The 8,029-nt window shown below is 31.9% G+C and overlaps 1 long non-coding RNA gene across 1 annotated transcript; it reads left to right on the top strand.

The window, feature by feature from the left end:
• Positions 1 to 306: 306 nt before the first annotated feature.
• On the top strand, positions 307 to 1,803 carry LOC135081318 (uncharacterized). Its single transcript, XR_010259184.1, has 2 exons — positions 307 to 783; positions 1,641 to 1,803. It is a non-coding gene; the product is annotated as an uncharacterized LOC135081318 (long non-coding RNA).
• The last annotated feature ends 6,226 nt before the right edge of the window (positions 1,804 to 8,029 follow it).

Raw genomic sequence — 8,029 nt, 5'->3', positions numbered from 1 at the left:
GCTACACTAGTAACTGGGAGTTTTATTACTTCATGACACCATCTCTTTTAAATCGATCAAATCGTAGAACGAGGCACGACGAAATGTAATTTACTGACTTTAGTTAAATCTAGACTATAATAAAGGACTGAATTGTTACAAATGCTAAGTTGATTTGATGAACATATTAGCACAACCCTAACTGGCACAGATGGCCCAATTACTACAGCTAGATTGCACGTCTCGTGACATCGTCGCATGCTCGCTTGGTTTCCTGGATAGTAAGAAAAGGAATTTAGTATGCATCTTCTTCATACTTTACTCCCAAGTAACACAAAACACAATTATAAGAAGCGTACAACAGCATGAACCTACGTGCAGAGCAGTATATGAGCAGCATATGTAGCACTATATCAGCCGTATAAAAGTCTATAAGTGTCTTGTAAGCGCAATTTGGGCCCCAAATAATACGGCTTTGAGCATTATTAAATATTATTAGTGCTGCTAACCAGCGCTTATAATGTTATTGAAGACAGACATTAGTAAAGTTGTTAGACAGCATATTCTAATGTAAAAAGCATTTTATTAGATGTTAGTACAGCTTTGAAACAGCTTTCAGAATTACAATGCCAAAGTTACGTTTTATTCTAAGGCTGAACGTTTTATTTTGTTTGTTTGAAAGTATTCGAAAAAACTTATCGCATTTTATTGTCCGATTTGATTATTTTTCGTTTAGAGTATTGCAGTGCAATGGTGTTGTGAGGAGATGTTTTAATGTCTTTATTTAAAATAATTTATCATAAGGTAAGTATCATTTTTTTTTGTTTCAAGAATGAAAATGAGCTGGGAGTATTAGTCTTATGTGAAAATATATAAATGTTTGTGGTTTATAATTCACGCGCCCTCACAGAAATCCTTTTTTTAATAAAATAGGGACAAATTTATAATCGACGTATGACACTTTTTGTGATTTTTTAACGATTTGATTAATTTTAACTTATAAAATTGCTTCTATCGATACTCCGCTTGTAAGAAAAGGATAATAAGTAGTATTTCATGCATATGTGTATTATAATTTTATTTTCTATGTTAGAGAAAACAGAAAGCAAATGGCGTCAGATAATATTAATGTTTTAAACTTTCAACTAGTGTCTTTTAATGTTGTCAGTCTTATTATAGTAAAAAGAAAATGGTAAAGTCATTCAACCTACATATAAAATATCTAAGTGATATCTTTAGCATTACTGTAACACTTTTTAGGTATGTTATAATGTTCATTAGGTTTAAACGTCATAAAAATGGATTGCTTTAGTGTTAATCAGGGTACCGAAACAATAATTTAGAATCCTTTAATCACGTCATGATCCCCTACTCCACGTCTTTCAATTTTATCTGTCTCCAATTAGGTAGGTACCTAGTTTGACAAGTGTTAAGTATAAAATCATTATCACTACAAATGTAATTTGTAATGAAACACGATATAGCTACCTATCTTATTTTTCGCTCATTGTAATAGTAATAATTTAATGGAACTTTTTGTAACTAGTTAGTAGTGTTGCTGTAGTCGCTTTTTTAAGGGTATGCGTTATACGGGTAATTATTTAGTTTTCAGGTAACTACTTCTCTATTAAGTCATAAATAAGCTTATTTGTTTTTTTCAGATGCCTTTTAAAATAGTGCAAACGACCGAAAGGGATGAAGGAATGTTCTACGGAACTTCTTGACTCACACAACAACCGATTGTACTGTATTTTGTGTATGAGGTGTATCATTTTTTGGAACACGTTTTGCATTTCTTAAACCAAATATAAAGTTTGAATATTCCGTCTTTATCTTTCTCTTTACTCCACCTGTTCTCTTAGGCTGAGTTGCACCACCTAACTTTGACCGTAACTATGACGATAACCGATGTTTTTTGTATGGGGTTTGACAGATTTTTGACGTTTGTTAAAGTAAGTTGGTGCAACCCGGCCTTAAGTCTTTTTCCACTGTTTATTCATGTCAATAACGTGACACGTTCGACATAAATTTTCTAATGAATATACAGGACCTACTAACGCACAAATGAATATAATCATACGGCTCGTGGTTTTATGGCCAAATTATGACCTAAAGTAATAAAATATTTTTTTTATTTATCTAAATAGTGCTAAAAGCTTTAAAGTAACAATAAAATAAGAAGATAACAGAGCTAAAACTTTAGTAAATGTTTGGCTAATGCTGAGCAGTAAATAAGCATAAGAAAAGATCATAAAAATGCGTCCAATCTGTAAAATGTGTTAATATATCTGAATGCACTATAGAATATTTCGACAACGTTTATTTAATGCATTAGGTTTTCTTATTTACTAATATACGGTTTTAACCTTTGTGTTAGTGTAAATGCTGTTAAAGGTGCTGTATATTAAAAGTAATTAATGTTTTAGTATGATTATAAGCCAATTAACTTAATTTTTTTAGACCATATAATAGCTTCATGCATTGTAAATTTTACCGCATTCTACTCAAAAGCATTTAAACTAAGTCAAAACTGATTTAAAGTGATAGTCTGACTTTAAAACGTAAATCAATCTTAACTTCAGTGAATATACAGATTGCGTGTTACTTGGGCTCGTACTTACCTAGCAATTACAGGCCCCTATTGCTCCTAATTTCGATGATATATTAATAAATTTAATTAATTACAAAGAAGTTTGAGACTTGATTACGCCAAACTATTGTTGTGATATACCCTATACTTTTGGGGTGAGGGGATGCTAGATGCTACGTGACGTGACCACGATTAACTTTTATCGCAGCATTTTGACGATTTTACGCTATAAGCCCTTTTATTTGTTGTCTAAAATAGTCGATAAGATTTTATCATCTCACTCATCCTAGCGCGGCTGGAGATGTTTTGATAAAAGTCCTACTGACCAATCATTCACTTTGTTCACTGCCTCTTGACTACACTGACCTATAAAAATATACTTCAATATAGGTTAATGCATTAGCAAACCTTTTTTCGTTCAGCCGCTCTATTGAGGCGTTTAGGTAACGCAAATATTAGGACAGTCATTAACCTCGTATAGGCAGTATACTACAGCCCACAATATATCTGTACGTATTGTGTATTCTGTATCCATTTATTTTTGTCATATTTTACAGGAGATTTCATAATAATAAAATGGAAAAACTCACTGTCTCTCATCTTAATTGATCTTACTCAAGAGGTGGAAGGCATAAAAAATAAAGACACCTGAAAATTTAGCAAGAGTTTAATAAAAAAATGCAAAATAAAAATATCTCCAAATATTGAGCCTTACACTAGGTCCTACATCCGAAATACATAAATTACACGCACTCACACAATCAGGGGATCTATGTTACACGCGGCCAATGGTAAATAGTCACACTCTGGTTTGTTACGGCAGCCAGACCAAAATGCTCACAAAATGGTCATCACATGACACCCTGTCAATTAAACAACCTTTGGGTAGGGTCTCACTGTTAAATCGCCACAGAGATGCAACCAAACCAGTAACGATTGCACGTGTATTCTAGTTTCTTCCAATTTCGCCGGCAGCAGCAATCATTTTACGCAAAAGCTAAATATAAAAAATCGCAATTTTTGGTCGCATTTTTGTGGCATACATTAACTTGGAATCTACGTTTCACTTTTGGTCAGACTTCATGGATTTCCTAGTAATAAAATTACTTTGACTATGCCAATTTTGTATACAAATATTAAATGCATAATTGGCACTGCTTTTCCAAATATATTAATAATAATAACACGAAAAAAATGCAATAAAATTGTATATTATGAAAGGAGGTGTGGGGTTTGGAAATGAATTACTTATTGTCACTTCACAACTATGGTGCGGGAGTGGTTTGTTTGAAAGCCAACGCTGAAATCTATTTTGTGCTTTTACGAACTTTTATGGTGTTCGGAACCGTGAAATTACCAAATAACAAAAATATCACTGCAAAAACGTTAGGTATCTTGAAATTTTCTAGATCAAAAACATATTATTTTGACATCATATAAATGTTCCAAATACCATAAAATGTGCGCATATTATTATTATCAGACTATTTCCAAACTTCATTTAAAATTTACACATAACATTCATATAAATAATTCATTTTAGAATACAAAAAAAATCTCATCCGCTCATTTTACACGTTCCTCGAAAATTCAGTACTTACTGGTTACCAAAGGTGCGTACCCTTAAAATATACTGTAATACAGTGATTAGGTGACAAATGACAATACTTGATATGAATACGTGTGCTTTATACGCCGCTAAATTAAATTACATCGTGATTAAATCATTTAGAAAACTTACATTTCATTTTATAATGAGTTTGTAGTATACTTCTCGATATTGTAGTATTATACACCAAATTGGTTACGACTTAAATAAAATAATTACACAAATCATAACTATAAAATAATAATGTTTAATACATTTAGACATATTTAAGACTTTATAAAGGATAACTTTTTGACTAGCGAATAAAATTACAACTATTAGTAATATTAAGTAATTAGAAAGATTGAAACTCCATTTCGTCCTGCTCGCGCGTTAATAAGTGTAAGCGAGAGGGCAATATTTCGGAGTTCGTGGTTTTTAGCCCCACTGATGTACCTAAGGACTTATCCAATTTATTTTTTAAATTATGAGATTCCATTCGTAATTACTTGACACCTCTATCAGTATAATAATGTGCGATAGAGATAGGTATAAATAGCTTGTGTCACCACTATAAAGAATATTTTGAGAGCCATTTCTTTGTATAATATTTACATGAGACTATTGAGAGAACGTTTGTTTAGACCACTCAATTCGTGTCATTTGAAAAACTGTAATTTAGAGATACGTCATAAGATAAGTCTGTACGTACCATACATGATGTTATTTAATCATGAACTAGCTCGTAGCTCTCCGAAATTAAGCGAGTGGTTAATTTCGACACCAATCGATTCTACGTCCACTAAAAATTTACATTAAATTTTCAAATATTTCAACTTGTAAATAAAGAATTCAAATGTTGACAAGAAAACAAACTCTTTGGCGTTTTGAGCAAAACGTGTCGTCTTATGGCATCCACTAGCGGTACTAATCTCGAGCATATCTATACGTGTTCTAGAATAACTACAAATACGTAGGATGAACGATAACTTTTACATAAAGAGTTCAATGATAAGGCGCCCATTCACTTGGAGCAATCATGTGTAATGTATCCTGTATCTGTAAGACTCTATTTTCAGCGTAATGTTTCTACGAAAAGTTCAAAATCTAATCTTACATTACACGTGAATGCACCCAGTGAATGAACACCCTCACGAAGACTTGAAGGAACTAATGTAAGGTGCTGGAGGTTTTCTAAATATGTATCATGTTTTTACATTAACACGATTGTAAGTGATAAAAATATAGATTGGAAATTTGAAAATTTTGAGTAAATATTTCAGTCAACAACTGATCTTTTTATACATAATCATTTTACAAATTGAAAAACTGGCCATTTTTCATCCTACATACTTGCAATAATCCCAAAACATCTGTATTAATGAGCACTATAGATACAATGATTACATTTTAACCTCAATTCCCTAATAAGTATGAGTACCCTATGTTTCCTTATGATACAAATACAAGTACAAACACTATCTATAATACATACAAAGTTTATAAATAAATGCATTTATATGGCGTGTGAGAACAATGTAACAGGCGAGGTTAACGCCCACATTCACCAACGATGTTTTAACTGATTGGTTAAATTACGGAACAGATCGAACTACAATCAAACAATTTAGCTATAGTAGAAACATAGTTTGTAGAATGCGGTTAATACGGGCCAAAAATTCTCAATTTTCGAATTGATTTTGAGTTAAGCAACTTTAACCACTATTGCATAGATATGTGAACCAACCTCGCCTGTCGTAAAACAATATTAAAAGTGAGCATCGAGTGAGCACGGTTGCGTACGCTAAGTTTGGTCGTAAAATCGAGATCACGGTTCTGTAGGGGTCTATTATAACATAACCGTATTGAATTAGAAACAAACGTACAAATAATAAATAGGCATATTAATGTATAATACTAAACCGCGTAAGATAGATGAAGGGGGTAAAACGGGATCCACGCGTACGAAGTCGCGGGCGGCCGCTAGTGTATAATATGTCGTTTGAATTCAGGCTAAAGTGACGCGTAAACAATAACGAGAAAGTTGCTAATACCTACTATCGCTACTATCGCTTGTAACATAATATCAATTTTCAAAAACAACAATTTTTGTTTAAACGTCATTTCAGCCTGATACTTTAGATACACAGTGTATCAATTTACAGCATACCTACCAATATCATAGAAATAAAATAATCAATCGAATACGAAAAAGATTTCCGCGATTCGTATTGGTCATTTGACTTCCAACAATCGAGGTGAGGCTGTGTGTAAAAATAATAATATATTCGTAAATATATTGCGGTAATTTTAATAAAATAAAATTGACCCCCAGTGTGTCGTTCTTTGCACATTGTTTATCTTGAGACACAATTTAATGACTGTTAAATAATCGGTAATATACAAGAATCGCACCAAATGTATACTTGTGAATACTATACAGTACCTATTTCACAACTAGGATTTAAATGTAAGCTAGTTTTATACCGACATTTATTTAAATTACTCGAGAAAAAGTTCTATAAAATATGTGTTCATTGGGTATAGGGTTGTGTATTGATTAATTAAATTAAATTAAAGATAATATTTACCTATATGATTGACTACTTGTGCAGCGAATTTTTTAGTTCTTTTTAGGAAAGAGCTAATGTATTTATTTTTAGGTCATCAACGTATCTGAGAATTTAAAATACATACTGCTGTTATCATGTTTTGTCAAACAAAATAAATATATCATCCAATACAATGTCAAACGTATAGAATACAATATTAGATGAAATTCTAACTAAATACTGACGTTTTAAAATTTAAAGCAGAGAGCCAAAGAGATCATTTTAACATACAATACCATAATATTGTGTAAATGACCTACCATATTAGGTCATTTACACTATATGATAGAAAGCCTGATAAATTATTAATTTACACATGGAAAATTGATAAAATTGTCGAAGGACGGAGGGATTTACCAATTAAATTATTGCATTTTACCTAACACATAAAACTTGGTAAAAATTATGAAAACTAAAGAGTATTACGTACCTGTATTCATTAGCCTCGTTCTGTGATTTTGAGTATCTACAAAGTTTAATACTTATTGCTTCAATAACTTAGTGTTTTGATGGAATGTAATAAATTAAATACTTTTATAAACCAGGTGAAGTAAATGTTAGATGGCTTGGTCGAATCATGAGCTTATGTTAGGACTATGTAAGGCCTATGGAATCGAAGCGAATACGATGCATTGTCAAAATGTGTGAAACATTCGAACAGCTTGGGACAATAATTTTCAATGGCCGTATTCACGAACACATTTCGTACAACACAAATGGAATGAAGCGTCCTTATTTTTAATTTTACAAAATCTTATCGTGTAAATGGAATCTCAGATATTGAGTTGTATTTCTGGCGTATCTACTAACGATATTGCATTGTGCGCCTTAAAAACATAATATTCGACGTATAATAGTACGAAAAGTATAAAAATACTTTCATAAAATCCACGATACATCTATGTTGGCGCTTTCGGGAAATATGTTAGTAGATTTGCCGATTTTCCGTACAAAAAATCTTAACGGACGAAGCCACCGAGAGATCATTCGAAACGGCAATCGATTTAAGCCCCGCGACAACGGTATAACGTTACGAAATCGATAATGCAGTCGATATTTTATTAATATCAACCAGGTCCTACTTGTCCGGTCTAATAACTAATCGATCGTTTTAAATATAAATCGACTAATATATCGGTTTGATATCAAAATTACAATAATAAGTATTATACAGTTTAGTTGATTTTTAAACTCATTTCTCAAAATCTAAGTTTCAAAAAATGTGTTTCAAAATCAGCATTACCAGTCCATTTGATGATT

The sequence above is a fragment of the Ostrinia nubilalis genome, chromosome 19, assembly GCF_963855985.1.
Source record: "Ostrinia nubilalis chromosome 19, ilOstNubi1.1, whole genome shotgun sequence".
NCBI classification, from domain to species: domain Eukaryota; kingdom Metazoa; phylum Arthropoda; class Insecta; order Lepidoptera; family Crambidae; genus Ostrinia; species Ostrinia nubilalis.
Note: the sequence above shows the minus strand (reverse complement) of the source record. Positions and strands in the feature narration are given on the sequence as shown.